The sequence below is a fragment of the Oryctolagus cuniculus genome, chromosome 18 (assembly GCF_051225735.1).
Source record: "Oryctolagus cuniculus isolate XC-2025 breed Fujian yellow rabbit chromosome 18, ASM5122573v1, whole genome shotgun sequence".
Classification (NCBI taxonomy): Eukaryota; Metazoa; Chordata; class Mammalia; order Lagomorpha; family Leporidae; genus Oryctolagus; species Oryctolagus cuniculus.
This window is the reverse complement of record NC_142884.1, coordinates 35864151-35892050: the sequence shown is the minus strand read 5'-3', so window position 1 is coordinate 35892050 and position 27900 is coordinate 35864151.

Genomic DNA, 27900 nt, shown 5'->3' with positions numbered 1-27900 from the left:
TAGTCCGAGTAAAAGAGAAGCAGCTTACAGGATTTCTGTACATTGGAAGTAGTGAGAGGCAGTTTACAGGAGTTCTGCATCCTGAGTGTAGGAAACACTTTACGGGAGTTCTGTAGCATGGGAGTAGTCTTACGCACTATGAGGGTTTTCAGAAGTCTGAGTAAAAGGGAAGCAGCTTACAGGATTTCTGTACATTGGAAGTAGTGAGAGGCAGTTTACAGGAGTTCTGCATCCTGAGTGCAGGAAACACTTTACGGGAGTTCTGTAGCATGGGAGTAGTCTTACGCACTATGCGGGTTTTCAGTAGTCTGAGTAAAAGAGAAGCAGCTTACAGGATTTCTGTACATTGGAAGTAGTGAGAGGCAGTTTACTGGAATTCTGCATCCTGAGTGTAGGAGACAGTGTATGGGAGTTCTGGAACATGGCTCTAGCTATACACAGTATGCAGTCTTCTTTAGCCTGTGTGTAGGAGATGCAGCTTACTGCATTTCTGTAAGCTGGATGTAGAGCGAAGCAGTTTACTGGAGTTGTGCAGCCTGAGTGTAGGAAACACTTTACGGGAGTTCTGTAGCTTGGGGAAGTCTTTCGCACTATGCGGGTTTTCAGTAGTCTGAGTAAAAGAGAAGCAGCTTACAGGATTTCTGTACATTGGAAGTAGTGAGAGGCAATTTACAGGAGTTCTGCATCCTGAGTGTAGGAAACACTTTACCGCGGTTCGGTAGCATGGGAGTAGTCTTAGGCACTATGCGGGTTTTCAGTAGTCTGAGTAAAAGAGAAGCAGCTTACAGGATTTCTGTACATTGGAAGTAGTGAGAAGCAGTTTACAGGAGTTCTGCATCCTGAGTGTAGGAAATACTACACGGAAGTTCTGTAGCATGGGAGATGTCTTAACTACTCTGCGTGTTTTCAGTAGTCTGAGTAAAAGAGAAGTAGCTACAGGATTTCTGTACATTGGAAGTGGAGAGGGAGAGTTTACAGGAGTTCTGCATCCTGAGTGTAGGAAATACTTTACCGCAGATCTGTAGCATGGGAGTAGTCTTACGCAGTATGCGGGTTTTCAGTATTCTGAGTAAAAGAGAAGCAGCTTACAGGATTTCTGTACATTGGAAGTAGTGAGAGGCAGTTTACAGGAGTTCTGCATCCTGAGTGTAGGAAACATTTTGCGGGAGTTCTGTAGCTTGGGAGTAGTCTTTCGCACTATGCGGGTTTTCAGTAGTCTGAGTAAAAGAGAAGCAGCTTACAGGATTTCAGTACATTGGAAGTAGTGAGAGGCAGTTTACAGGAGTTCTGCATCCTGAGTGTAGGAAACACTACACGGGAGTTCTGTAGCATGGAAGTAGTCTTACGCACTATGCGGGTTTTCAGTAGTCTGAGTAAAAGAGAAGAAGCTACAGGATTTCTGTACATTGGAAGTAGATAGGGACAGTTTACTGGAGTTCTGCATCCTGAGTGTAGGAAACACTTTACGGGAGTTCTGTAGCATGGGAGTTGTCTTTCGCACTATGCGTGTTTTCAGTAGTCTGAGTAAAATAGAAGCAGCTACATGATTTCTGTACATTGGAAGTAGAGAGGGACAGTTTACAGGAGTTTGCATCCTGAGTGTAGGAAACACTTTACGGGAGTTTGGTAGCATGGGAGTAGTCTTACGCACTATGCGGGTTTTCAGTAGTCCGAGTAAAAGAGAAGCAGCTTACAGGATTTCTGTACATTGGAAGTAGTGAGAGGCAGTTTACAGGAGTTCTGCATCCTGAGTGTAGGAAACACTTTACGGGAGTTCTGTAGCATGGGAGTAGTCTTACGCACTATGAGGGTTTTCAGAAGTCTGAGTAAAAGAGAAGCAGCTTACAGGATTTCTGTACATTGGACGTAGTGAGAGGCAGTTTACAGGAGTTCTGCATCCTGAGTGCAGGAAACACTTTACGGGAGTTCTGTAGCATGGGAGTAGTCTTACGCACTATGCGGGTTTTCAGTAGTCTGAGTAAAAGAGAAGCAGCTTACAGGATTTCTGTACATTGGAAGTAGTGAGAGGCAGTTTACTGGAATTCTGCATCCTGAGTGTAGGAGACAGTGTATGGGAGTTCTGGAACATGGCTCTAGCTATACACAGTATGCAGTCTTCTTTAGCCTGTGTGTAGGAGATGCAGCTTACTGCATTTCTGTAAGCTGGATGTAGAGCGAAGCAGTTTACTGGAGTTGTGCAGCCTGAGTGTAGGAAACACTTTACGGGAGTTCTGTAGCTTGGGGAAGTCTTTCGCACTATGCGGGTTTTCAGTAGTCTGAGTAAAAGAGAAGCAGCTTACAGGATTTCTGTACATTGGAAGTAGTGAGAGGCAGTTTACAGGAGTTCTGCATCCTAAGTGTAGGAAACACTTTACCGCAGTTCGGTAGCATGGGAGTAGTCTTAGGCACTATGCGGGTTTTCAGTAGTCTGAGTAAAAGAGAAGCAGCTTACAGGATTTCTGTACTTTGGAAGTAGTGAGAAGCAGTTTACAGGAGTTCTGCATCCTGAGTGTAGGAAATACTACACGGAAGTTCTGTAGCATGGGAGATGTCTTAACTACTCTGCGTGTTTTCAGTAGTCTGAGTAAAAGAGAAGTAGCTACAGGATTTCTGTACATTGGAAGTAGAGAGGGAGAGTTTACAGGAGTTCTGCATCCTGAGTGTAGGAAATAATTTACCGCAGTTCTGTAGCATGGGAGTAGTCTTACGCAGTATGCGGGTTTTCAGTATTCTGAGTAAAAGAGAAGCAGCTTACAGGATTTCTGTACATTGGAAGTAGTGAGAGGCAGTTTACAGGAGTTCTGCATCCTGAGTGTAGGAAACACTTTACGGGAGTCGTGTAGCTTGGGAGTAGTCTTTCGCACTATGCGGGTTTTCAGTAGTCTGAGTAAAAGAGAAGCAGCTTACAGGATTTCAGTACATTGGAAGTAGTGAGAGGCAGTTTACAGGAGTTCTGCATCCTGAGTGTAGGAAACACTACACGGGAGTTCTGTAGCATGGAAGTAGTCTTACGCACTATGCGGGTTTTCAGTAGTCTGAGTAAAAGAGAAGAAGCTACAGGATTTCTGTACATTGGAAGTAGATAGGGACAGTTTACTGGAGTTCTGCATCCTGAGTGTAGGAAACACTTTACGGGAGTTCTGTAGCATGGGAGTTGTCTTTCGCACTATGCGGGTTTTCAGTAGTCTGAGTAAAAGAGAAGCAGCTTACAGGATTTCTGTACATTGGAAGTAGACAGGGACAGTTTACAGGAGTTTGCATCCTGAGTGTAGGAAACACTTTACGGGAGTTTGGTAGCATGGGAGTAGTCTTACGCACTATGCGGGTTTTCAGTAGTCTGAGTAAAAGTGAAGCAGCTTACAGGAGTTCTGTACATTGGAAGTAGTGAGAGGCAGTTTAAAGGAGTCCTGCATCCTGAGGGTAGGAAACACTTTACAGGAGTTTTATAGCATGGTAGTAGTCTTATGCACTATGCGGGTTTTCAGTAGTCTGAGTAAAAGAGAAGCACCAACAGGATTTCTGTTCATTGGAAGTAGTGAGAGGTAGTTTACAGGAGTTCTGCATCCTGAGTGTAGGAAACACTTTACTGCAGTTCTGTAGCATGGGAGTAGTCTTACGCACTAGCGGGTTTTCAGTAGTCTGAGTAAAGGAGAAGCAGCTTACAGGATTTCTGTACATTGGAAGTAGTGAGAGGCAGTTTACAGGAGTTCTGCATCCTGAGTGTAGGAAACACTACACAGGAGTTCTGTAGCATGGGAGTAGACTTACGCACTATGCGGGTTTTCAGTAGTCTGAGTAAAAGAGAACCAGCAACATGATTTCTATACATTGGAAATAGAGAGGGACAGTTTACAGGAGTTCTGCATCCTGAGTGTAGGAAACACTTTACCGCAGTTCTTTAGCATGGGAGAAGTCTTACGCAGTATGCGGGTTTTCAGTAGTCTGAGTAAAAGAGAAGCAGGTTACAGGATTTGTGTAAATTGGAAGTAGTGAGAGGCAGTTTACAGGAGTTCTGCATCCTGAGTGTAGGAAACACTTTACGGGAGTTCTGTAGCATGGGAGTAGTCTTACGCACTATGCGGGTTTTCAGTAGTCCGAGTAAAAGAGAAGCAGCTTACAGGATTTCTGTACATTGGAAGTAGTGAGAGGCAGTTTACAGGAGTTCTGCATCCTGAGTGTAGGAAATACTTTACAGGAGTTCTGTAGCATGGGAGTAGTCTTACGCACTATGCGATTTTTCAGTAGTCTGAGTAAAAAAGAAGCACCTACAGGGTTTCTGCACATTGGAAGTAGTGAGAGGCAGTTTACAGGAGTTCTGCATCCTGAGTGTAGAAAACACTTTACGGGAGTTCTGGAGCTTCAGAGTAGTCTTTCGCACTATGCGGGTTTTCAGTAGTCTGAGTAACAGAGAACCAGCTACAGGATTTCTGTACTTTGGAAGTAGAGAGGGACAGTTTACTGGAGTTCTGCATCCTGAGTGTAGGAAATCTTTTACGGGAGTCTTTAGCATAGGAGTAGTGTTACGCACTATGCGGGTTTTCAGTAGTCTGAGTAAAAGTGAAGCAGCTTACAGGATTTCTGTACATTGGAAGTAGTGAGAGGCAGTTTAAAGGAGTCCTGCATCCTGAGGGTATGAACACTTTACAGGAGTTCTATAGCATGGGAGTAGTCTTACGCACTATGCGGGTTTTCAGTAGTCTGAGTAAAAGAGAAGCACCAACAGGATTTCTGTTCATTGGAAGTAGTGAGAGGTAGTTTACAGGAGTTCTGCATCCTGAGTGTAGGAAACACTTTACCGCAGTTCTTTAGCATGGGAGAAATCTTACGCACTATGCGGGTTTTCAGTAGTCTGAGTAAAAGAGAAGCAGGTTACAGGATTTCTGTACATTGGAAGTAGTGAGAGGCAGTTTACAGGAGTTCTGCATCCTGAGTGTAGGAATCACTTTACGGGAGTTCTGTAGCATGCGAGTAGTCTTACGCACTATGCGGGTTTTCAGAAGTCTGAGTAAAAGAGAAGCAGCTTACAGTATTTGTGTACATTGGAAGTAGTGAGAGGCAGTTTACAGGAGTTCTGCATCCTGAGTGTAGGAAACACTACACGGGAGTACTGTAGCATGGGAGATGTCTTAACTACTCTTCGTGTTTTCAGTAGTCTGAGTAAAAGAGAAGCAGCTACAGGATTTCTGTACCTTGGAAGTAGAGAGGGACAGTTTACAGGAGTTCTGCATCCTGAGTGTAGGAAACACTTTACCGCAGTTCTGTAGCATGGGAGTAGTCTTACGCACTATGCGGGTTTTCAATATTCTGAGTAAAAGAGAAGCAGCTTACAGGATTTCTGTACATTGAAGTAGTGAGAGGCAGTTTACAGGAGTTCTGCATCCTGAATGTAGGAAACACTTTACGGCAGTTCTGTAGCATGGGAGTAGTCTTACGCATTATGCGGGTTTTCAGTAGTCTGAGTAAAAGAGAAGCAGCTTACAGGATTTCTGTACATTGGAAGTAGTGAGAGGCAGTTTACAGGAGTTCTGCATCCTGAGTGTAGGAAACACTTTATGGGAGTTCTGTAGCATGGGAGTAGTCTTACGCACTATGCGGGTTTTCAGTAGTCTGCGTAAAAGAGAAGCAGCTTACAGGATTTCTGTACATTGGAAGTAGTGAGAGGCAGTTTACAGGAGTTCTGCATCCTGAGTGCAGGAAACACTTTACGGGAGTTCTGTAGATTGGGAGTAGTCTTTCGCACTATGCGGGTTTTCAGTAGTCCGAGTAAAAGAGAAGCAGCTTACAGGATTTCTGTACATTGGAAGTAGTGAGAGGCAGTTTACAGGAGTTCTGCATCCTGAGTGTAGGAAACACTTTACCGCAGTTCTGTAGCATGGGAGTAGACTTACGCACTAGCGGGTTTTCAGTAGTCTGAGTAAAGGAGAAGCAGCTTACAGGATTTCTGTACATTGGAAGTTGTGAGAGGCAGTTTACAGGAGTTCTGCATCCTGAGTGTAGGAAACACTTTACGGGAGTTCTGTAGCATGGGAGTAGTCTTACGCACTATGCGGGTTTTCAGTAGTCTGAGTAAAAGAGAAGCAGCTTACAGGATTTCTGTACATTGGAAGTAGAGAGGGACAGTTTACAGGAGTTGTGCATCCTGAGTGTAGGAAACACTTTACCGCAGTTCTTTAGCATGGGAGAAGTCTTACGCAGTATGCGGGTTTTCAGTAGTCTGAGTAAAAGAGATGCAGCTTACAGGATTTCTGTACATTGGAAGTAGTGAGAGGCAGTTTACAGGAGTTCTGCATCCTGAGTGTAGGAAACACATTACGGGAGTTCTGTAGCATGGGAGTAGTCTTACGCACTATGAGGGTTTTCAGTAGTCTGAGTAAAAAAGAAGCACCTACAGGGTTTCTGCACATTGGAAGTAGTGAGAGGCAGTTTACAGGAGTTCTGCATCCTGAGTGTAGGAAATACTTTACAGGAGTTCTGCAGCATGGGAGTAGTCTTACGCACTATGCGAGTTTTCAGTAGTCTGAGTAAAAAAGAAGCACCTACAGGGTTTCTGCACATTGGAAGTAGTGAGAGGCAGTTTACAGGAGTTCTGCATCCTGAGTGTAGGAAACACTTTACGGGAGTTTGGTAGCATGGGAGTAGTCTTACGCACTATGCGGGTTTTCAGTAGTCTGAGTAAAAGAGAAGCAGCTTACAGGATTTCTGTACATTGGAAGTAGTGAGAGGCAGTTTACAGGAGTTCTCCATCCTGAGTGTAGGAAACACTTTACTGGAGTTCTGTAGCATGGGAGTAGTCTTACGCACTATGCGGGTTTTCAGTAGTCTGAGTAAAAGAGAAGCTGCTTACAGGATTTCTGTACATTGGAAGTAGTGAGAGGCAGTTTACTGGAGTTCTGCATCCTGAGTGTAGGAAATCTTTTACGGGAGTCTTTAGCATGGGAGTAGTGTTACGCACTATGCGGGTTTTCAGTAGTCTGAGTAAAAGTGAAGCAGCTTACAGGATTTCTGTACATTGGAAGTAGTGAGAGGCAGTTTAAAGGAGTCCTGTATCCTGAGGGTATGAACACTTTACAGGAGTTCTATAGCATGGGAGTAGTCTTACGCACTATGCGTGTTTTCAGTAGTCTGAGTAAAAGAGAAGCACCAACAGGATTTCTGTTCATTGGAAGTAGTGAGAGGTAGTTTACAGGAGTTCTGCATCCTGAGTGTAGGAAACAGTTTACCGCAGTTCTGTAGCATGGGAGTAGTCTTACGCACTAGCCGGTTTTCAGTAGTGTGAGTAAAGGAGAAGCAGCTTACAGGATTTCTGTACATTGGAAGTAGTGAGAGGCAGTTTACAGGAGTTCTGCATCCTGAGTGCAGGAAACACTTTACGGGAGTTCTGTAGCATGGAAGTAGTCTTACGCACTATGCGGGTTTTCAGTAGTCTGAGTAAAAGAGAAGCAGCTTACAGGATTTGTGTACATTGGAAGTAGTGAGAGGCAGTTTACTGGAGTTCTGCATCCTGAGTGTAGGAGACAGTGTATGGGAGTTCTGGAACATGGCTCTAGCTATACACAGTATGCAGTCTTCTTTAGCCTGTGTGTGGGAGATGCAGCTTACTGCATTTCTGTAAGCTGGATGTAGAGCGAAGCAGTTTACTGGAGTTCTGCAGCCTGAGTGTAGGAAACACTTTATGGGAGTTCTATAGCTTGGGGAAGTCTTTCGCACTTTGCGTGTTTTCAGTAGTCTGAGTAAAAGAGAAGCAGCTTACAGGATTTCTGTACATTGGAAGTAGTGAGAAGCAGTTTATAGGAGTTCTGCATCCTGAGTGTAGGAAATACTACACGGAAGTTCTGTAGAATGGGAGATGTCTTAACTACTCTGCGTGTTTTCAGTAGTCTGAGTAAAAGAGAAGTAGCTACAGGATTTCTGTACATTGGAAGTAGAGAGGGAGACTTTACAGGAGTTCTGCATCCTGATTGTAGGAAATACTTTACGGGAGTTCTGTAGCATGCGAGTAGTCTTACGCACTATGCGGGTTTTCAGTAGTCTGAGTAAAAGAGAAGCACCTACAGGATTTCTGTGCATTGGAAGTAGTGAGAGGTAGTATACAGGAGTTCTGCATCCTGAGTGTAGGAGACAGTGTATGGGAGTACTGGAACATGGCTCTAGCCATACACAGTATGCAGTATTTCTTTACCCTTTGTGTAGGAGATGCAGCTTACAGGATTTCTGTAAGCTGGATGTTTAGCGAAGCAGTTTACTGGAGTTCTGCAGCCTGAGTGTAGGAAACACTTTACCACAGTTCTGTAGCATGGGAGTAGTCTTACGCAGTATGAGGGTTTTCAGTATTCTGAGTAAAAGAGGAGCAGCTTACAGGATTTCTGTACATTGGAAGTAGTGAGAGGCAGTTTACAGGAGTTCTGCATCATGAGTGTAGGAAACACTTTACGGGAGTTTTGTAACTTGGGAGTAGTCTTTCGCACTATGCGGGTTTTCAGTAGTCCGAGTAAAAGAGAAGCAGCTTACAGGATTTCTGTACATTGGAAGTAGTGAGTGGCAGTTTACAGGAGTTCTGCATCCTGAGTGTAGGAAACACTACACGGCAGTTCTGTAGCATGGAAGTAGTCTTACGCACTATGCTGGTTTTCAGTAGTCTGAGTAAAAGAGAAACAGCTTACAGGATTTGTGTACATTGGAAGTAGTGAGAGGCAGTTTACAGGAGTTCTGCATCCTGAGTGTAGGAAACATTTTGCGGGAGCTCTGTAGCATGGGAGTAGTCTTACGCACTATGCGGGTTTTCAGTAGTCTGAGTAAAAGAGAAGCAGCTTACAGGATTTGTGTACATTGGAAGTAGTGAGAGGCAGTTTACAGGAGTTCTGCATCCTGAGTGTAGGAAACACTACACGGGAGTTCTGTAGCATGGAAGTAGTCTTACGCACTATGCGGGTTTTCAGTAGTCTGAGTAAAAGGGAAGCAGCTACAGGATTTCTGTACATTGGAAGTAGTGAGAGGCAGTTTACAGGAGTTCTGCATCCTGAGTGTAGGAAACACTACACGGGAGTACTGTAGCATGGGAGATGTCTTAACTACTCTGCGTGTTTTCAGTAGTCTGAGTAAAAGATAAGTAGCTTACAGGATTTCTGTACATTGGAAGTAGAGAGGGACAGTTTACAGGAGTTCTGCATCCTGAATGTAGGAAACACTTTACCGCAGTTCTGTAGCATGGGAGTAGTCTTACGCACTATGCGGGTTTTCAGTAGTCTGAGTAAAAGAGAAGCAGCTTACAGGATTTCTGTACATTGAAGTGGTGAGAGGCAGTTTACAGGAGTTCTGCATCCTGAGTGTAGGAAACACTTTACCGCAGTTCGGTAGCATGGGAGTAGTCTTACGCATTATGCAGGTTTTCAGTAGTCTGAGTAAAAGAGAAGCAGCTTACAGGATTTCTGTACATTGGAAGTAGTGAGAGGCAGTTTACAGGAGTTCTGCATCCTGAGTGTAGGAAACACTTTACGTGAGTTCTGTAGATTGAGAGTAGTCTTACGCACTATGCGGGTTTTCAGTATTCTGAGTAAAAGAGAAGCAGCATACAGGATTTCTGTACATTGGAAGTAGTGTGAGGCAGTTTACAGGAGTTCTGCATCCTGAGTGTAGGAAACACTTTACGGGAGTTCTGTAGCTTGGGAGTAGTCTTTCGCACTATGCGGATTTTCAGTACTCTGAGTAAAAGAGAAGCAGCTTACAGGATTTCTGTACATTGGAAGTAGTGAGAGGCAGTTTACAGGAGTTCTGCATCCTGAGTGTAGGAAACACTACACGGGAGTTCTGTAGCATGGAAGTAGTCTTACGCACTATGCGGGTTTTCAGTAGTCTGAGTAAAAGGGAAGCAGCTACAGGATTTCTGTACATTGGAAGTAGATAGGGACAGTTTACAGCAGTTCTGCATCCTGAGTGTAGGAAACACTTTACGGGAGTTCTGTAGCTTGGGAGTAGTCTTTCGCACTATGCGGGTTTTCAGTAGTCTGAGTAAAAGAGAAACAGCTTACAGGATTTCTGTACATTGGAAGTAGTGAGAGGCAGTTTACAGGAGTTCTGCATCCTGAGTGTTGGAAACACTACACGGGAGTTCTGTAGCATGAAAGTAGTCTTACGCACTATGCGGGTTTTCAGTAGTCTGAGTAAAAGAGAAGCAGCTTACAGGATTTCTGTACATTGGAAGTAGTGAGAGGCAGTTTACAGGAGTTCTGCATCCTGAGTGTAGGAAACACTTTATGGGAGTTCTGTAGCATGGAGTAGTCTTACGCACTATGCGGGTTTTCAGTAGTCTGAGTAAAAGAGAAGCAGCTTACAGGATTTGTGTACATTGGAAGTAGTGAGAGGCAGTTTACAGGAGTTCTGCATCCTCAGTGTAGGAAACACTTTACCGCAGTTCTGTAGCATGGGAGTAGTCTTAGGCACTATGCGGGTTTTCAGTAGTCTGAGTAAAAGAGAAGCAGCTTACAGGATTTCTGTACATTGGAAGTAGTGAGAAGCAGTTTACAGGAGTTCTGCATCCTGAGTGTAGGAAACACTACCCGGGAGTTCTGTAGCATGGGAGTAGTCTTACGCACTATGCGGGTTTTCAGTAGTCTGAGTAAAAGAGAAGCAGCTTACAGGATTTGTGTACATTGGAAGTAGTGAGAGGCAGTTTACAGGAGTTCTGCATCCTGAGTGTAGGAAACACTCACGGGAGTACTGTAGCATGGGAGATGTCTTAACTACTCTGCGTGTTTTCAGTAGTCTGAGTAAAAGAGAAGCAGCTACAGGATTTCTGTACCTTGGAAGTAGAGAGGGACAGGTTACAGGAGTTCTGCATCCTGAGTGTAGGAAACACTTTACGGGAGTCTTTAGCATGGGAGTAGTCTTACGCACTATGCGGGTTTTCAGTAGTCTGAGTAAAAGAGAAGCAGCTTACAGGATTTCTGTACATTGGAAGTAGTGAGAGGCAGTTTAAAGGAGTCCTGCATCCTGAGGGTAGGAAACACTTTACATTAGTTCTATAGCATGGGAGTTGTCTTACGCACTATGCGGGTTTTCAGTAGTCTGAGTAAAAGAGAAGCACCGACAGGATTTCTGTTCATTGGAAGTAGTGAGAGGTAGTTTACAGGAGTTCTGCATCCTGAGTGTAGGAAACACTTTACCGCAGTTCTGTAGCATGGGAGTAGACTTACGCACTAGCGGGTTTTCAGTAGTCTGAGTAAAGGAGAAGCAGCTTACAGGATTTCTGTACATTGGAAGTAGTGTGAGGCAGTTTACTGGAATTCTGCATCCTGAGTGTAGGAGACAGTGTATGGGAATTCTGGAACATGGCTCTAGCTATACACAGTATGCAGTCTTTCTTTAGCCTGTGTGTAGGAGATGCAGCTTACTGGATTTCTGTAAGCTGGATGTAGAGCGAAGCAGTTTACTGGAGTTCTGCAGCCTGAGTGTAGGAAACACTTTTCGGAAGTTCTGTAGCTTGGGGGAAGTCTTTCGCACTATGCGGGTTTTCAGTAGTCTGAGTAAAAGAGAAGCAGCTTACAGGATTTCTGTACATTGAAATTAGTGAGAGGCAGTTTACAGGAGTTCTACATCCTGAGTGTAGGAAACCTTTTACGGGAGTTCTTTAGCATGGGAGTAGTCTTACGCACTATGCGGGTTTTCAGTAGTCTGAGTAAAAGTGAAGCAGCTTACAGGATTTCTGTACATTGGAAGTAGTGAGAGGCAGTTTAAAGGAGTCCTGCATCCTGAGGGTAGGAAACACTTTACAAGATTTCTATAGCATGGGAGTAGTCTTACGCACTATACGGGTTTTCAGCAGTCTGAGTAAAAGAGAAGCACCTACAGGATTTCTGTGCATTGGAAGTAGTGAGAGATAGTATACAGGAGTTCTGCATCCTGAGTGTAGGAGACAGTGTATGGGAGTACTGGAACATGGCTCTAGCCATACACAGTATGCAGTATTTCTTTAGCCTTTGTGTAGGAGATGCAGCTTACAGGATTTCTGTAAGCTGGATGTTATTCGAAGCAGTTTACTGGAGTTCTGCAGCCTGAGTGTAGAAAACACTTTACCGCAGTTCTGTAGCATGGGAGTAGTCTTACACACTGTGCGGGTTTTCAGTAGTCTGAGTAAAAGGGAAGCAGCTTACAGGATTTCTGTACATTGGAAGTAGTGAGAGGCAGTTTACAGGAGTTCTGCATCCTGAGTGTAGGAAACACTTTACGGGAGTTTTGTAGCTTGGGAGTAGTCTTTCGCACTATGTGGGTTTTCAGTAGTCTGAGTAAAAGAGAAGCAGCTTACAGGATTTCTGTACATCGGAAGTAGTGAGAGGCAGTTTACAGGAGTTCTGCATCCTGAGTGTAGTAAACACTACACGGGAGTTCTGTAGCATGGGAGTAGTCTTACGCACTATGCGGGTTTTCAGTAGTCTGAGTAAAATAGAAGCAGCTACAGGATTTCTGTACATTGGAAGTAGATATGGACAGTTTACAGGAGTTCTGCATCCTGAGTGTAGGAAACACTTTACGGGAGTTCTGTAGCATGCGAGTAGTCTTACGCACTATGCGGGTTTTCAGTAGTCTGAGTAAAAGAGAAGCAGCTTACAGGATTTCTGTACATTGGAAGTAGTGAGAGGCAGTTTACAGGAGTTCTGCATCCTGAGTGTAGGAAACAATACACGGAAGTTCTGTAGCATGGGAGATGTCTTAACTACTCTGCGTGTTTTCAGTAGTCTGAGTAAAAGACAAGCAGCTTACAGGATTTCTGTACATTGGAAGTAGTGAGGGACAGTTTACAAGAGTTCTGCATCCAGAGTTTAGGAAACACTTTACAGGAGTTTGGTAGCATAGGAGTAGTCTTACGCAGTATGCGGGTTATCAGTTGTCTGAGTAAAAGAGAAGCAGGTTACAGGATTTGTGTACATTGCAAGTAGTGAGAGGCAGTTTACAGGAGTTCTGCATCCTGAGTGTAGGAAACACTTTACGGGAGATCTGTAGCATGGGAGTAGTCTTACGCACTATGCGGGTTTTCAGTAGTCCGAGTAAAAGAGAAGCAGCTTACAGGATTTCTGTACATTGGAAGTAGTGAGAGGCAGTTTACAGGAGTTCTGCATCCTGAGTGTAGGAAACACTTTACGGGAGTTCTGTAGCTTGGGAGTAGTCTTACGCACTATGCGGGTTTTCAGTAGTCTGAGTAAAAGAGAAGCAGCTTACAGGATTTGTGTACATTGGAAGCAGTGAGAGGCAGTTTACAGGAGTTCTGCATCCTGAGTGTAGAAAACACTTTATGGGAGTTCTGTAGCTTGGGAGTTGTCTTTCGCACTATGCGGGTTTTCAGTATTCTGAGTTAAAGAGAAGGAGCTTACAGGATTTCTGTACATTGGAAGTAGTGAGAGGCAGATTACAGGACTTCTGCATCCTGAGTTTGGGAAACACTTTATGGGAGTTCTGTAGCATGGGAGTAGTCTTACGCACTATGCGGGTTTTCAGTAGTCTGAGTAAAAGAGAAGCAGCTTACAGGATTTGTGTACATTGGAAGTAGTGAGAGGCAGTTTACAGGAGTTCTGCATCCTGAGTGTAGGAAACATTTTGCGGGAGTTTTGTTGCATGGGAGTAGTCTTACCCACTATGCGGGTTTTCAGTAGTCTGAGTAAAAGAGAAGCAGCTTACAGGATTTCTGTACATTGGAAGTAGTGAGAGGCAGTTTACAGGAGTTCTGCATCCTGAGTGTAGGAAACACTACACAGGAGTTCTGCAGCATGGGAGATGTCTTAACTACTCTGCGTGTTTTCAGTAGTCTGCGTCAAAGAGAAGCAGCTTACAGGATTTCTGTACATTGGAATTAGTGAGAGGCAGTTTACAGGAGTTCTGCATCCTGAGTGTAGGAAACACTACACGGGAGTTCTGTAGCATGGGAGATGTCTTACGCACTATGCGGGTTTTCAGTAGTCTGCGTCAAACAGAAGCAGCTTACAGGATTTCTGTACATTGGAAGTAGTGAGAGGCAGTTTACAGGAGTTCTGCATCCTGAGTGTAGGAAACACTACACGGGAGTTCTGTAGCATGGGAGTAGTCTTACGCACTATGCGGGTTTTCAGTATTCTGAGTAAAAGAGAAGCAGCTTACTGGATTTCTGTACATTGGAAGTAGTGAGAGGCAGTTTACAGGAGTTCTGCATCCTGAGTGTAGGAAACATTAAGTAGTCTTACGCACTATGCGGGTTTTCAGTAGTCTGAGTAAAAGAGAAGCAGCTTACAGGATTTCTGTACATTGGAAGTAGTGAGAGGCAGTTTACAGGAGTTCTGCATCCTGAGTGTAGGAAACACTACACAGGAGTTCTGCAGCATGGGAGATGTCTTAACTACTCTGCCTGTTTTCAGTAGTCTGAGTAAAAGAGAAGCAGCTTACAGGATTTCTGTACATTGGAAGTAGTGAGAGGCAGTTTACAGGAGTTCTGCATCCTCAGTGTAGGAAACACTTTACCGCAGTTCTGTAGCATGGGCGTAGTCTTACGCATTATGCGGGTTTTCTGTAGTCTGAGTAAAAGAGAAGCAGCTTACAGGATTTCTGTACATTGAAGTAGTGAGAGGCAGTTTACAGGAGTTCTGCATCCTGAGTGTAGGAAACACTTTACCGCAGTTCTGTAGCATGGGAGTAGTCTTACGCATCATGCGGGTTTTCAGTAGTCTGAGTAAAAGAGAAGCAGCTTACAGGATTTCTGTACATTGGAAGTAGTGAGAGGCAGTTTACAGGAGTTCTGCATCCTGAGTGTAGGAAACCCTTTACCGCAGTTCTGCAGCATGGGAGTAGTCTTACGCACTATGCAGGTTTTCAGTAGTCTGAATAAAAGAGAAGCAGCTTACAGGATTTCTGTACATTGGAAGTACTGAGAGGCAGTTTACAGGAGTTCTGCATCCTGAGTGTAGGAAACACTACACGGGAGTTCTGTAGCTTGGAAGTAGTCTTACGCACTATGCGGGTTTTCAGTAGTCTGAGTAAAAGAGAAGCAGCTACAGGATTTCTCTACATTGGAATTAGATAGGGACAGTTTACAGGAGTTCTGCATACTGAGTGAAGGAAACACTTTACGGGAGTTCTGTAGCTTGGGAGTTGTCTTTCGCATTATGCGGGTTTTCAGTATTCTGAGTAAAAGAGAAGCAGCTTACTGGATTTCTGTACATTGGAAGTAGTGAGAGGCAGATTACAGGACTTCTGCATCCTGAGTGTAGGAAACATTTAGTAGTCTTACGCACTAAGCGGGTTTTCAGTAGTCTGAGTAAAAGAGAAGCAGCTTACAGGATTTCTGTACATTGGAAGTAGTGAGAGGCAGTTTACAGGAGTTCTGCATCCTGAGTGTAGGAAACACTACACAGGAGTTCTGCAGCATGGGAGATGTCTTAACTACTCTGCGTGTTTTCAGTAGTCTGAGTAAAAGAGAAGCAGCTTACAGGATTTCTGTACATTGGAAGTAGTGAGAGGCAGTTTACAGGAGTTCTGCATCCTGAGTGTAGGAAACACTTTACCGCAGTTCTGTAGCATGGGCGTAGTCTTACGCATTATGCGGGTTTTCTGTAGTCTGAGTAAAAGAGAAGCAGCTTACAGGATTTCTGTACATTGAAGTAGTGAGAAGCCGTTTACAGGAGTTCTGCATCCTGAGTGTAGGAAACACTTTACCGCAGTTCTGTAGCATGGGAGTAGTCTTACGCATCATGCGGGTTTTCAGTAGTCTGAGTAAAAGAGAAGCAGCTTACAGGATTTCTGTACATTGGAAGTAGTGAGAGGCAGTTTACAGGAGTTCTGCATCCTGAGTGTAGGAAACACTTTACCGCAGTTCTGTAGCATGGGAGTAGTCTTAGGCACTATGCGGGTTTTCAGTAGTCTGAGTAAAAGAGAAGCAGCTTACAGGATTTCTGTACATTGGAAGTAGTGAGAGGCAGTTTACAGGAGTTCTGCATCCTGAGTGTAGGAAACACTACACAGGAGTTCTGCAGCATGGGAGATGTCTTAACTACTCTGCGTGTTTTCAGTAGTCTGCGTCAAAGAGAAGCAGCTTACAGGATTTCTGTACATTGGAAGTAGTGAGAGGCAGTTTACAGGAGTTCTGCATCCTGAGTGTAGGAAACACTACACGGGAGTTCTGTAGCATGGGAGTAGTCTTACGCACTATGCGGGTTTTCAGTAGTCTGCGTCAAACAGAAGCAGCTTACAGGATTTCTGTACATTGGAAGTAGTGAGAGGCAGTTTACAGGAGTTCTGCATCCTGAGTGTAGGAAACATTTTGCGGGAGTTCTGTAGCATGGGAGTAGTCTTACGCACTATGCGGGTTTTCAGTATTCTGAGTAAAAGAGAAGCAGCTTACTGGATTTCTGTACATTGGAAGTAGTGAGAGGCAGTTTACAGGACTTCTGCATCCTGAGTTTAGGAAAAACTTTATGGGAGCTCTGTAGCATGGGAGTAGTCTTACGCACTATGCGGGTTTTCAGTAGTCTTTGTAAAAGAGAAGCAGCTTACAGGATTTGTGTACATTGGAAGTAGTGAGAGGCAGTTTACAGGAGTTCTGCATCCTGAGTGTAGGAAACACTACACAGGAGTTCTGCAGCATGGGAGATGTCTTAACTACTCTGCCTGTTTTCAGTAGTCTGAGTAAAAGAGAAGCAGCTTACAGGATTTCTGTACATTGGAAGTAGTGAGAGGCAGTTTACAGGAGTTCTGCATCCTGAGTGTAGGAAACACTTTACCGCAGTTCTGTAGCATGGGCGTAGTCTTACGCATTATGCGGGTTTTCTGTAGTCTGAGTAAAAGAGAAGCAGCTTACAGGATTTCTGTACATTGAAGTAGTGAGAGGCAGTTTACAGGAGTTCTGCATCCTGAGTGTAGGAAACACTTTACCGCAGTTCTGTAGCATGGGAGTAGTCTTACGCATCATGCGGGTTTTCAGTAGTCTGAGTAAAAGAGAAGCAGCTTACAGGATTTCTGTACATTGGAAGTAGTGAGAGGCAGTTTACAGGAGTTCTGCATCCTGAGTGTAGGAAAACCTTTACCGCAGTTCTGCAGCATGGGAGTAGTCTTACGCACTATGCAGGTTTTCAGTAGTCTGAATAAAAGAGAAGCAGCTTACAGGATTTCTGTACATTGGAAGTACTGAGAGGCAGTTTACAGGAGTTCTGCATCCTGAGTGTAGGAAACACTACACGGGAGTTCTGTAGCTTGGAAGTAGTCTTACGCACTATGCGGGTTTTCAGTAGTCTGAGTAAAAGAGAAGCAGCTACAGGATTTCTGTACATTTGAAGTAGATAGGGACAGTTTACAGGAGTTCTGCATACTGAGTGTAGGAAACACTTTACGGGAGTTCTGTAGCTTGGGAGTTGTCTTTCGCATTATGCGGGTTTTCAGTATTCTGAGTAAAAGAGAAGCAGCTTACTGGATTTCTGTACATTGGAAGTAGTGAGAGGCAGATTACAGGACTTCTGCATCCTGAGTGTTGGAAACATTTAGTAGTCTTACGCACTAAGCGGGTTTTCAGTAGTCTGAGTAAAAGAGAAGCAGCTTACTGGATTTCTGTACATTGGAAGTAGTGAGAGGCAGTTTACAGGAGTTCTGCATCCTGAGTGTAGGAAACACTACACAGGAGTTCTGCAGCATGGGAGATGTCTTAACTACTCTGCGTGTTTTCAGTAGTCTGAGTAAAAGAGAAGCAGCTTACAGGATTTCTGTACATTGGAAGTAGTGAGAGGCAGTTTACAGGAGTTCTGCATCCTGAGTGTAGGAAACACTTTACCGCAGTTCTGTAGCATGGGCGTAGTCTTACGCATTATGCGGGTTTTCTGTAGTCTGAGTAAAAGAGAAGCAGCTTACAGGATTTCTGTACATTGAAGTAGTGAGAGGCCGTTTACAGGAGTTCTGCATCCTGAGTGTAGGAAACACTTTACCGCAGTTCTGTAGCATGGGAGTAGTCTTACGCATCATGCGGGTTTTCAGTAGTCTGAGTAAAAGAGAAGCAGCTTACAGGATTTCTGTACATTGGAAGTAGTGAGAGGCAGTTTACAGGAGTTCTGCATCCTGAGTGTAGGAAACACTTTACCGCAGTTCTGTAGCATGGGAGTAGTCTTAGGCACTATGCGGGTTTTCAGTAGTCTGAGTAAAAGAGAAGCAGCTTACAGGATTTCTGTACATTGGAAGTAGTGAGTGGCAGTTTACAGGAGTTCTGCATCCTGAGTGTAGGAAACACTACACAGGAGTTCTGCAGCATGGGAGATGTCTTAACTACTCTGCGTGTTTTCAGTAGTCTGAGTAAAAGAGAAGCAGCTTACAGCATTTCTGTACATTGGAAGTAGTGAGAGGCAGTTTACAGGAGTTCTGCATCCTGAGTGTAGGAAACACTTTACCGCAGTTCTGTAGCATGGGAGTAGTCTTACGCATTATGCGGGTTTTCTGTAGTCTGAGTAAAAGAGAAGCAGCTTACAGGATTTCTGTACATTGAAGTAGTGAGAGGCCGTTTACAGGAGTTCTGCATCCTGAGTGTAGGAAACACTTTACCGCAGTTCTGTAGCATGGGAGTAGTCTTACGCATCATGCGGGTTTTCAGTAGTCTGAGTAAAAGAGAAGCAGCTTACAGGATTTCTGTACATTGGAAGTAGTGAGAGGCAGTTTACAGGAGTTCTGCATCCTGAGTGTAGGAAACACTTTACCGCAGTTCTGTAGCATGGGAGTAGTCTTACGCACTATGCAGGTTTTCAGTATTCTGAATAAAAGAGAAGCAGCTTACAGGATTTCTGTACATTGGAAGTAGTGAGAGGCAGTTTACAGGAGTTCTGCATCCTGAGTGTAGGAAACACTACACGGGAGTTCTGTAGCATGGAAGTAGTCTTACGCACTATGCGGGTTTTCAGTAGTCTGAGTAAAAGAGAAGCAGCTTACAGGATTTCTGTACATTGGAAGTAGTGAGAGGCAGTTTACAGGAGTTCTGCATCCTGAGTGTAGGAAACATTTTGCGGGAGTTCTGTAGCATGCGAGTAGTCTTACGCACTATGCGGGTTTTCAGTAGTCTGAGTAAAAGAGAAGCAGCTTACAGGATTTCTGTACATTGGAAGTAGTGAGAGGCAGTTTACAGGAGTTCTGCATCCTGAGTGTAGGAAACACTACACAGGAGTTCTGCAGCATGGGAGATGTCTTAACTACTCTGCGTGTTTTCAGTAGTCTGCGTCAAAGAGAAGCAGCTTACAGGATTTCTGTACATTGGAAGTAGTGAGAGGCAGTTTACAGGAGTTCTGCATCCTGAGTGTAGGAAACACTACACGGGAGTTCTGTAGCATGGGAGTAGTCTTACGCACTATGCGGGTTTTCAGTAGTCTGCATCTAACAGAAGCAGCTTACAGGATTTCTGTACATTGGAAGTAGTGAGAGGCAGTTTACAGGAGTTCTGCATCCTGAGTGTAGGAAACACTACACGGGAGTTCTGTAGCATGGGAGTAGTCTTACGCACTATGCGGGTTTTCAGTATTCTGAGTAAAAGAGAAGCAGCTTACTGGATTTCTGTACATTGGAAGTAGTGAGAGGCAGTTTACAGGACTTCTGCATCCTGAGTTTAGGAAAAACTTTATGGGAGCTCTGTAGCATGGGAGTAGTCTTACACACTATGAGGGTTTTCAGTAGTCTGAGTAAAAAAGAAGCACCTACAGGGTTTCTGCACATTGGAAGTAGTGAGAGGCAGTTTACAGGAGTTCTGCATCCTGAGTGTAGGAAATACTTTACAGGAGTTCTGCAGCATGGGAGTAGTCTTACGCACTATGCGAGTTTTCAGTAGTCTGAGTAAAAAAGAAGCACCTACAGGGTTTCTGCACATTGGAAGTAGTGAGAGGCAGTTTACAGGAGTTCTGCATCCTGAGTGTAGGAAACACTTTACGGGAGTTTGGTAGCATGGGAGTAGTCTTACGCACTATGCGGGTTTTCAGTAGTCTGAGTAAAAGAGAAGCAGCTTACAGGATTTCTGTACATTGGAAGTAGTGAGAGGCAGTTTACAGGAGTTCTCCATCCTGAGTGTAGGAAACACTTTACTGGAGTTCTGTAGCATGGGAGTAGTCTTACGCACTATGCGGGTTTTCAGTAGTCTGAGTAAAAGAGAAGCTGCTTACAGGATTTCTGTACATTGGAAGTAGTGAGAGGCAGTTTACTGGAGTTCTGCATCCTGAGTGTAGGAAATCTTTTACGGGAGTCTTTAGCATGGGAGTAGTGTTACGCACTATGCGGGTTTTCAGTAGTCTGAGTAAAAGTGAAGCAGCTTACAGGATTTCTGTACATTGGAAGTAGTGAGAGGCAGTTTAAAGGAGTCCTGTATCCTGAGGGTATGAACACTTTACAGGAGTTCTATAGCATGGGAGTAGTCTTACGCACTATGCGTGTTTTCAGTAGTCTGAGTAAAAGAGAAGCACCAACAGGATTTCTGTTCATTGGAAGTAGTGAGAGGTAGTTTACAGGAGTTCTGCATCCTGAGTGTAGGAAACAGTTTACCGCAGTTCTGTAGCATGGGAGTAGTCTTACGCACTAGCCGGTTTTCAGTAGTGTGAGTAAAGGAGAAGCAGCTTACAGGATTTCTGTACATTGGAAGTAGTGAGAGGCAGTTTACAGGAGTTCTGCATCCTGAGTGCAGGAAACACTTTACGGGAGTTCTGTAGCATGGAAGTAGTCTTACGCACTATGCGGGTTTTCAGTAGTCTGAGTAAAAGAGAAGCAGCTTACAGGATTTGTGTACATTGGAAGTAGTGAGAGGCAGTTTACTGGAGTTCTGCATCCTGAGTGTAGGAGACAGTGTATGGGAGTTCTGGAACATGGCTCTAGCTATACACAGTATGCAGTCTTCTTTAGCCTGTGTGTGGGAGATGCAGCTTACTGCATTTCTGTAAGCTGGATGTAGAGCGAAGCAGTTTACTGGAGTTCTGCAGCCTGAGTGTAGGAAACACTTTATGGGAGTTCTATAGCTTGGGGAAGTCTTTCGCACTTTGCGTGTTTTCAGTAGTCTGAGTAAAAGAGAAGCAGCTTACAGGATTTCTGTACATTGGAAGTAGTGAGAAGCAGTTTATAGGAGTTCTGCATCCTGAGTGTAGGAAATACTACACGGAAGTTCTGTAGAATGGGAGATGTCTTAACTACTCTGCGTGTTTTCAGTAGTCTGAGTAAAAGAGAAGTAGCTACAGGATTTCTGTACATTGGAAGTAGAGAGGGAGACTTTACAGGAGTTCTGCATCCTGATTGTAGGAAATACTTTACGGGAGTTCTGTAGCATGCGAGTAGTCTTACGCACTATGCGGGTTTTCAGTAGTCTGAGTAAAAGAGAAGCACCTACAGGATTTCTGTGCATTGGAAGTAGTGAGAGGTAGTATACAGGAGTTCTGCATCCTGAGTGTAGGAGACAGTGTATGGGAGTACTGGAACATGGCTCTAGCCATACACAGTATGCAGTATTTCTTTAGCCTTTGTGTAGGAGATGCAGCTTACAGGATTTCTGTAAGCTGGATGTTTAGCGAAGCAGTTTACTGGAGTTCTGCAGCCTGAGTGTAGGAAACACTTTACCACAGTTCTGTAGCATGGGAGTAGTCTTACGCAGTATGAGGGTTTTCAGTATTCTGAGTAAAAGAGGAGCAGCTTACAGGATTTCTGTACATTGGAAGTAGTGAGAGGCAGTTTACAGGAGTTCTGCATCATGAGTGTAGGAAACACTTTACGGGAGTTTTGTAACTTGGGAGTAGTCTTTCGCACTATGCGGGTTTTCAGTAGTCCGAGTAAAAGAGAAGCAGCTTACAGGATTTCTGTACATTGGAAGTAGTGAGTGGCAGTTTACAGGAGTTCTGCATCCTGAGTGTAGGAAACACTACACGGCAGTTCTGTAGCATGGAAGTAGTCTTACGCACTATGCTGGTTTTCAGTAGTCTGAGTAAAAGAGAAACAGCTTACAGGATTTGTGTACATTGGAAGTAGTGAGAGGCAGTTTACAGGAGTTCTGCATCCTGAGTGTAGGAAACATTTTGCGGGAGCTCTGTAGCATGGGAGTAGTCTTACGCACTATGCGGGTTTTCAGTAGTCTGAGTAAAAGAGAAGCAGCTTACAGGATTTGTGTACATTGGAAGTAGTGAGAGGCAGTTTACAGGAGTTCTGCATCCTGAGTGTAGGAAACACTACACGGGAGTTCTGTAGCATGGAAGTAGTCTTACGCACTATGCGGGTTTTCAGTAGTCTGAGTAAAAGGGAAGCAGCTACAGGATTTCTGTACATTGGAAGTAGTGAGAGGCAGTTTACAGGAGTTCTGCATCCTGAGTGTAGGAAACACTACACGGGAGTACTGTAGCATGGGAGATGTCTTAACTACTCTGCGTGTTTTCAGTAGTCTGAGTAAAAGATAAGTAGCTTACAGGATTTCTGTACATTGGAAGTAGAGAGGGACAGTTTACAGGAGTTCTGCATCCTGAATGTAGGAAACACTTTACCGCAGTTCTGTAGCATGGGAGTAGTCTTACGCACTATGCGGGTTTTCAGTAGTCTGAGTAAAAGAGAAGCAGCTTACAGGATTTCTGTACATTGAAGTGGTGAGAGGCAGTTTACAGGAGTTCTGCATCCTGAGTGTAGGAAACACTTTACCGCAGTTCGGTAGCATGGGAGTAGTCTTACGCATTATGCAGGTTTTCAGTAGTCTGAGTAAAAGAGAAGCAGCTTACAGGATTTCTGTACATTGGAAGTAGTGAGAGGCAGTTTACAGGAGTTCTGCATCCTGAGTGTAGGAAACACTTTACGTGAGTTCTGTAGATTGAGAGTAGTCTTACGCACTATGCGGGTTTTCAGTATTCTGAGTAAAAGAGAAGCAGCATACAGGATTTCTGTACATTGGAAGTAGTGTGAGGCAGTTTACAGGAGTTCTGCATCCTGAGTGTAGGAAACACTTTACGGGAGTTCTGTAGCTTGGGAGTAGTCTTTCGCACTATGCGGATTTTCAGTACTCTGAGTAAAAGAGAAGCAGCTTACAGGATTTCTGTACATTGGAAGTAGTGAGAGGCAGTTTACAGGAGTTCTGCATCCTGAGTGTAGGAAACACTACACGGGAGTTCTGTAGCATGGAAGTAGTCTTACGCACTATGCGGGTTTTCAGTAGTCTGAGTAAAAGGGAAGCAGCTACAGGATTTCTGTACATTGGATTTAGATAGGGACAGTTTACAGCAGTTCTGCATCCTGAGTGTAGGAAACACTTTACGGGAGTTCTGTAGCTTGGGAGTAGTCTTTCGCACTATGCGGGTTTTCAGTAGTCTGAGTAAAAGAGAAACAGCTTACAGGATTTCTGTACATTGGAAGTAGTGAGAGGCAGTTTACAGGAGTTCTGCATCCTGAGTGTTGGAAACACTACACGGGAGTTCTGTAGCATGAAAGTAGTCTTACGCACTATGCGGGTTTTCAGTAGTCTGAGTAAAAGAGAAGCAGCTTACAGGATTTCTGTACATTGGAAGTAGTGAGAGGCAGTTTACAGGAGTTCTGCATCCTGAGTGTAGGAAACACTTTATGGGAGTTCTGTAGCATGGAGTAGTCTTACGCACTATGCGGGTTTTCAGTAGTCTGAGTAAAAGAGAAGCAGCTTACAGGATTTGTGTACATTGGAAGTAGTGAGAGGCAGTTTACAGGAGTTCTGCATCCTCAGTGTAGGAAACACTTTACCGCAGTTCTGTAGCATGGGAGTAGTCTTAGGCACTATGCGGGTTTTCAGTAGTCTGAGTAAAAGAGAAGCAGCTTACAGGATTTCTGTACATTGGAAGTAGTGAGAAGCAGTTTACAGGAGTTCTGCATCCTGAGTGTAGGAAACACTACCCGGGAGTTCTGTAGCATGGGAGTAGTCTTACGCACTATGCGGGTTTTCAGTAGTCTGAGTAAAAGAGAAGCAGCTTACAGGATTTGTGTACATTGGAAGTAGTGAGAGGCAGTTTACAGGAGTTCTGCATCCTGAGTGTAGGAAACACTCACGGGAGTACTGTAGCATGGGAGATGTCTTAACTACTCTGCGTGTTTTCAGTAGTCTGAGTAAAAGAGAAGCAGCTACAGGATTTCTGTACCTTGGAAGTAGAGAGGGACAGGTTACAGGAGTTCTGGATCCTGAGTGTAGGAAACACTTTACGGGAGTCTTTAGCATGGGAGTAGTCTTACGCACTATGCGGGTTTTCAGTAGTCTGAGTAAAAGAGAAGCAGCTTACAGGATTTCTGTACATTGGAAGTAGTGAGAGGCAGTTTAAAGGAGTCCTGCATCCTGAGGGTAGGAAACACTTTACATTAGTTCTATAGCATGGGAGTTGTCTTACGCACTATGCGGGTTTTCAGTAGTCTGAGTAAAAGAGAAGCACCGACAGGATTTCTGTTCATTGGAAGTAGTGAGAGGTAGTTTACAGGAGTTCTGCATCCTGAGTGTAGGAAACACTTTACCGCAGTTCTGTAGCATGGGAGTAGACTTACGCACTAGCGGGTTTTCAGTAGTCTGAGTAAAGGAGAAGCAGCTTACAGGATTTCTGTACATTGGAAGTAGTGTGAGGCAGTTTACTGGAATTCTGCATCCTGAGTGTAGGAGACAGTGTATGGGAATTCTGGAACATGGCTCTAGCTATACACAGTATGCAGTCTTTCTTTAGCCTGTGTGTAGGAGATGCAGCTTACTGGATTTCTGTAAGCTGGATGTAGAGCGAAGCAGTTTACTGGAGTTCTGCAGCCTGAGTGTAGGAAACACTTTTCGGAAGTTCTGTAGCTTGGGGGAAGTCTTTCGCACTATGCGGGTTTTCAGTAGTCTGAGTAAAAGAGAAGCAGCTTACAGGATTTCTGTACATTGAAATTAGTGAGAGGCAGTTTACAGGAGTTCTACATCCTGAGTGTAGGAAACCTTTTACGGGAGTTCTTTAGCATGGGAGTAGTCTTACGCACTATGCGGGTTTTCAGTAGTCTGAGTAAAAGTGAAGCAGCTTACAGGATTTCTGTACATTGGAAGTAGTGAGAGGCAGTTTAAAGGAGTCCTGCATCCTGAGGGTAGGAAACACTTTACAAGATTTCTATAGCATGGGAGTAGTCTTACGCACTATACGGGTTTTCAGCAGTCTGAGTAAAAGAGAAGCACCTACAGGATTTCTGTGCATTGGAAGTAGTGAGAGATAGTATACAGGAGTTCTGCATCCTGAGTGTAGGAGACAGTGTATGGGAGTACTGGAACATGGCTCTAGCCATACACAGTATGCAGTATTTCTTTAGCCTTTGTGTAGGAGATGCAGCTTACAGGATTTCTGTAAGCTGGATGTTATTCGAAGCAGTTTACTGGAGTTCTGCAGCCTGAGTGTAGAAAACACTTTACCGCAGTTCTGTAGCATGGGAGTAGTCTTACACACTGTGCGGGTTTTCAGTAGTCTGAGTAAAAGGGAAGCAGCTTACAGGATTTCTGTACATTGGAAGTAGTGAGAGGCAGTTTACAGGAGTTCTGCATCCTGAGTGTAGGAAACACTTTACGGGAGTTTTGTAGCTTGGGAGTAGTCTTTCGCACTATGTGGGTTTTCAGTAGTCTGAGTAAAAGAGAAGCAGCTTACAGGATTTCTGTACATCGGAAGTAGTGAGAGGCAGTTTACAGGAGTTCTGCATCCTGAGTGTAGTAAACACTACACGGGAGTTCTGTAGCATGGGAGTAGTCTTACGCACTATGCGGGTTTTCAGTAGTCTGAGTAAAATAGAAGCAGCTACAGGATTTCTGTACATTGGAAGTAGATATGGACAGTTTACAGGAGTTCTGCATCCTGAGTGTAGGAAACACTTTACGGGAGTTCTGTAGCATGCGAGTAGTCTTACGCACTATGCGGGTTTTCAGTAGTCTGAGTAAAAGAGAAGCAGCTTACAGGATTTCTGTACATTGGAAGTAGTGAGAGGCAGTTTACAGGAGTTCTGCATCCTGAGTGTAGGAAACAATACACGGAAGTTCTGTAGCATGGGAGATGTCTTAACTACTCTGCGTGTTTTCAGTAGTCTGAGTAAAAGACAAGCAGCTTACAGGATTTCTGTACATTGGAAGTAGTGAGGGACAGTTTACAAGAGTTCTGCATCCAGAGTTTAGGAAACACTTTACAGGAGTTTGGTAGCATAGGAGTAGTCTTACGCAGTATGCGGGTTATCAGTTGTCTGAGTAAAAGAGAAGCAGGTTACAGGATTTGTGTACATTGCAAGTAGTGAGAGGCAGTTTACAGGAGTTCTGCATCCTGAGTGTAGGAAACACTTTACGGGAGATCTGTAGCATGGGAGTAGTCTTACGCACTATGCGGGTTTTCAGTAGTCCGAGTAAAAGAGAAGCAGCTTACAGGATTTCTGTACATTGGAAGTAGTGAGAGGCAGTTTACAGGAGTTCTGCATCCTGAGTGTAGGAAACACTTTACGGGAGTTCTGTAGCTTGGGAGTAGTCTTACGCACTATGCGGGTTTTCAGTAGTCTGAGTAAAAGAGAAGCAGCTTACAGGATTTGTGTACATTGGAAGCAGTGAGAGGCAGTTTACAGGAGTTCTGCATCCTGAGTGTAGAAAACACTTTATGGGAGTTCTGTAGCTTGGGAGTTGTCTTTCGCACTATGCGGGTTTTCAGTATTCTGAGTTAAAGAGAAGGAGCTTACAGGATTTCTGTACATTGGAAGTAGTGAGAGGCAGATTACAGGACTTCTGCATCCTGAGTTTGGGAAACACTTTATGGGAGTTCTGTAGCATGGGAGTAGTCTTACGCACTATGCGGGTTTTCAGTAGTCTGAGTAAAAGAGAAGCAGCTTACAGGATTTGTGTACATTGGAAGTAGTGAGAGGCAGTTTACAGGAGTTCTGCATCCTGAGTGTAGGAAACATTTTGCGGGAGTTTTGTTGCATGGGAGTAGTCTTACCCACTATGCGGGTTTTCAGTAGTCTGAGTAAAAGAGAAGCAGCTTACAGGATTTCTGTACATTGGAAGTAGTGAGAGGCAGTTTACAGGAGTTCTGCATCCTGAGTGTAGGAAACACTACACAGGAGTTCTGCAGCATGGGAGATGTCTTAACTACTCTGCGTGTTTTCAGTAGTCTGCGTCAAAGAGAAGCAGCTTACAGGATTTCTGTACATTGGAATTAGTGAGAGGCAGTTTACAGGAGTTCTGCATCCTGAGTGTAGGAAACACTACACGGGAGTTCTGTAGAATGGGAGATGTCTTACGCACTATGCGGGTTTTCAGTAGTCTGCGTCAAACAGAAGCAGCTTACAGGATTTCTGTACATTGGAAGTAGTGAGAGGCAGTTTACAGGAGTTCTGCATCCTGAGTGTAGGAAACACTACACGGGAGTTCTGTAGCATGGGAGTAGTCTTACGCACTATGCGGGTTTTCAGTATTCTGAGTAAAAGAGAAGCAGCTTACTGGATTTCTGTACATTGGAAGTAGTGAGAGGCAGTTTACAGGAGTTCTGCATCCTGAGTGTAGGAAACATTAAGTAGTCTTACGCACTATGCGGGTTTTCAGTAGTCTGAGTAAAAGAGAAGCAGCTTACAGGATTTCTGTACATTGGAAGTAGTGAGAGGCAGTTTACAGGAGTTCTGCATCCTGAGTGTAGGAAACACTACACAGGAGTTCTGCAGCATGGGAGATGTCTTAACTACTCTGCCTGTTTTCAGTAGTCTGAGTAAAAGAGAAGCAGCTTACAGGATTTCTGTACATTGGAAGTAGTGAGAGGCAGTTTACAGGAGTTCTGCATCCTCAGTGTAGGAAACACTTTACCGCAGTTCTGTAGCATGGGCGTAGTCTTACGCATTATGCGGGTTTTCTGTAGTCTGAGTAAAAGAGAAGCAGCTTACAGGATTTCTGTACATTGAAGTAGTGAGAGGCAGTTTACAGGAGTTCTGCATCCTGAGTGTAGG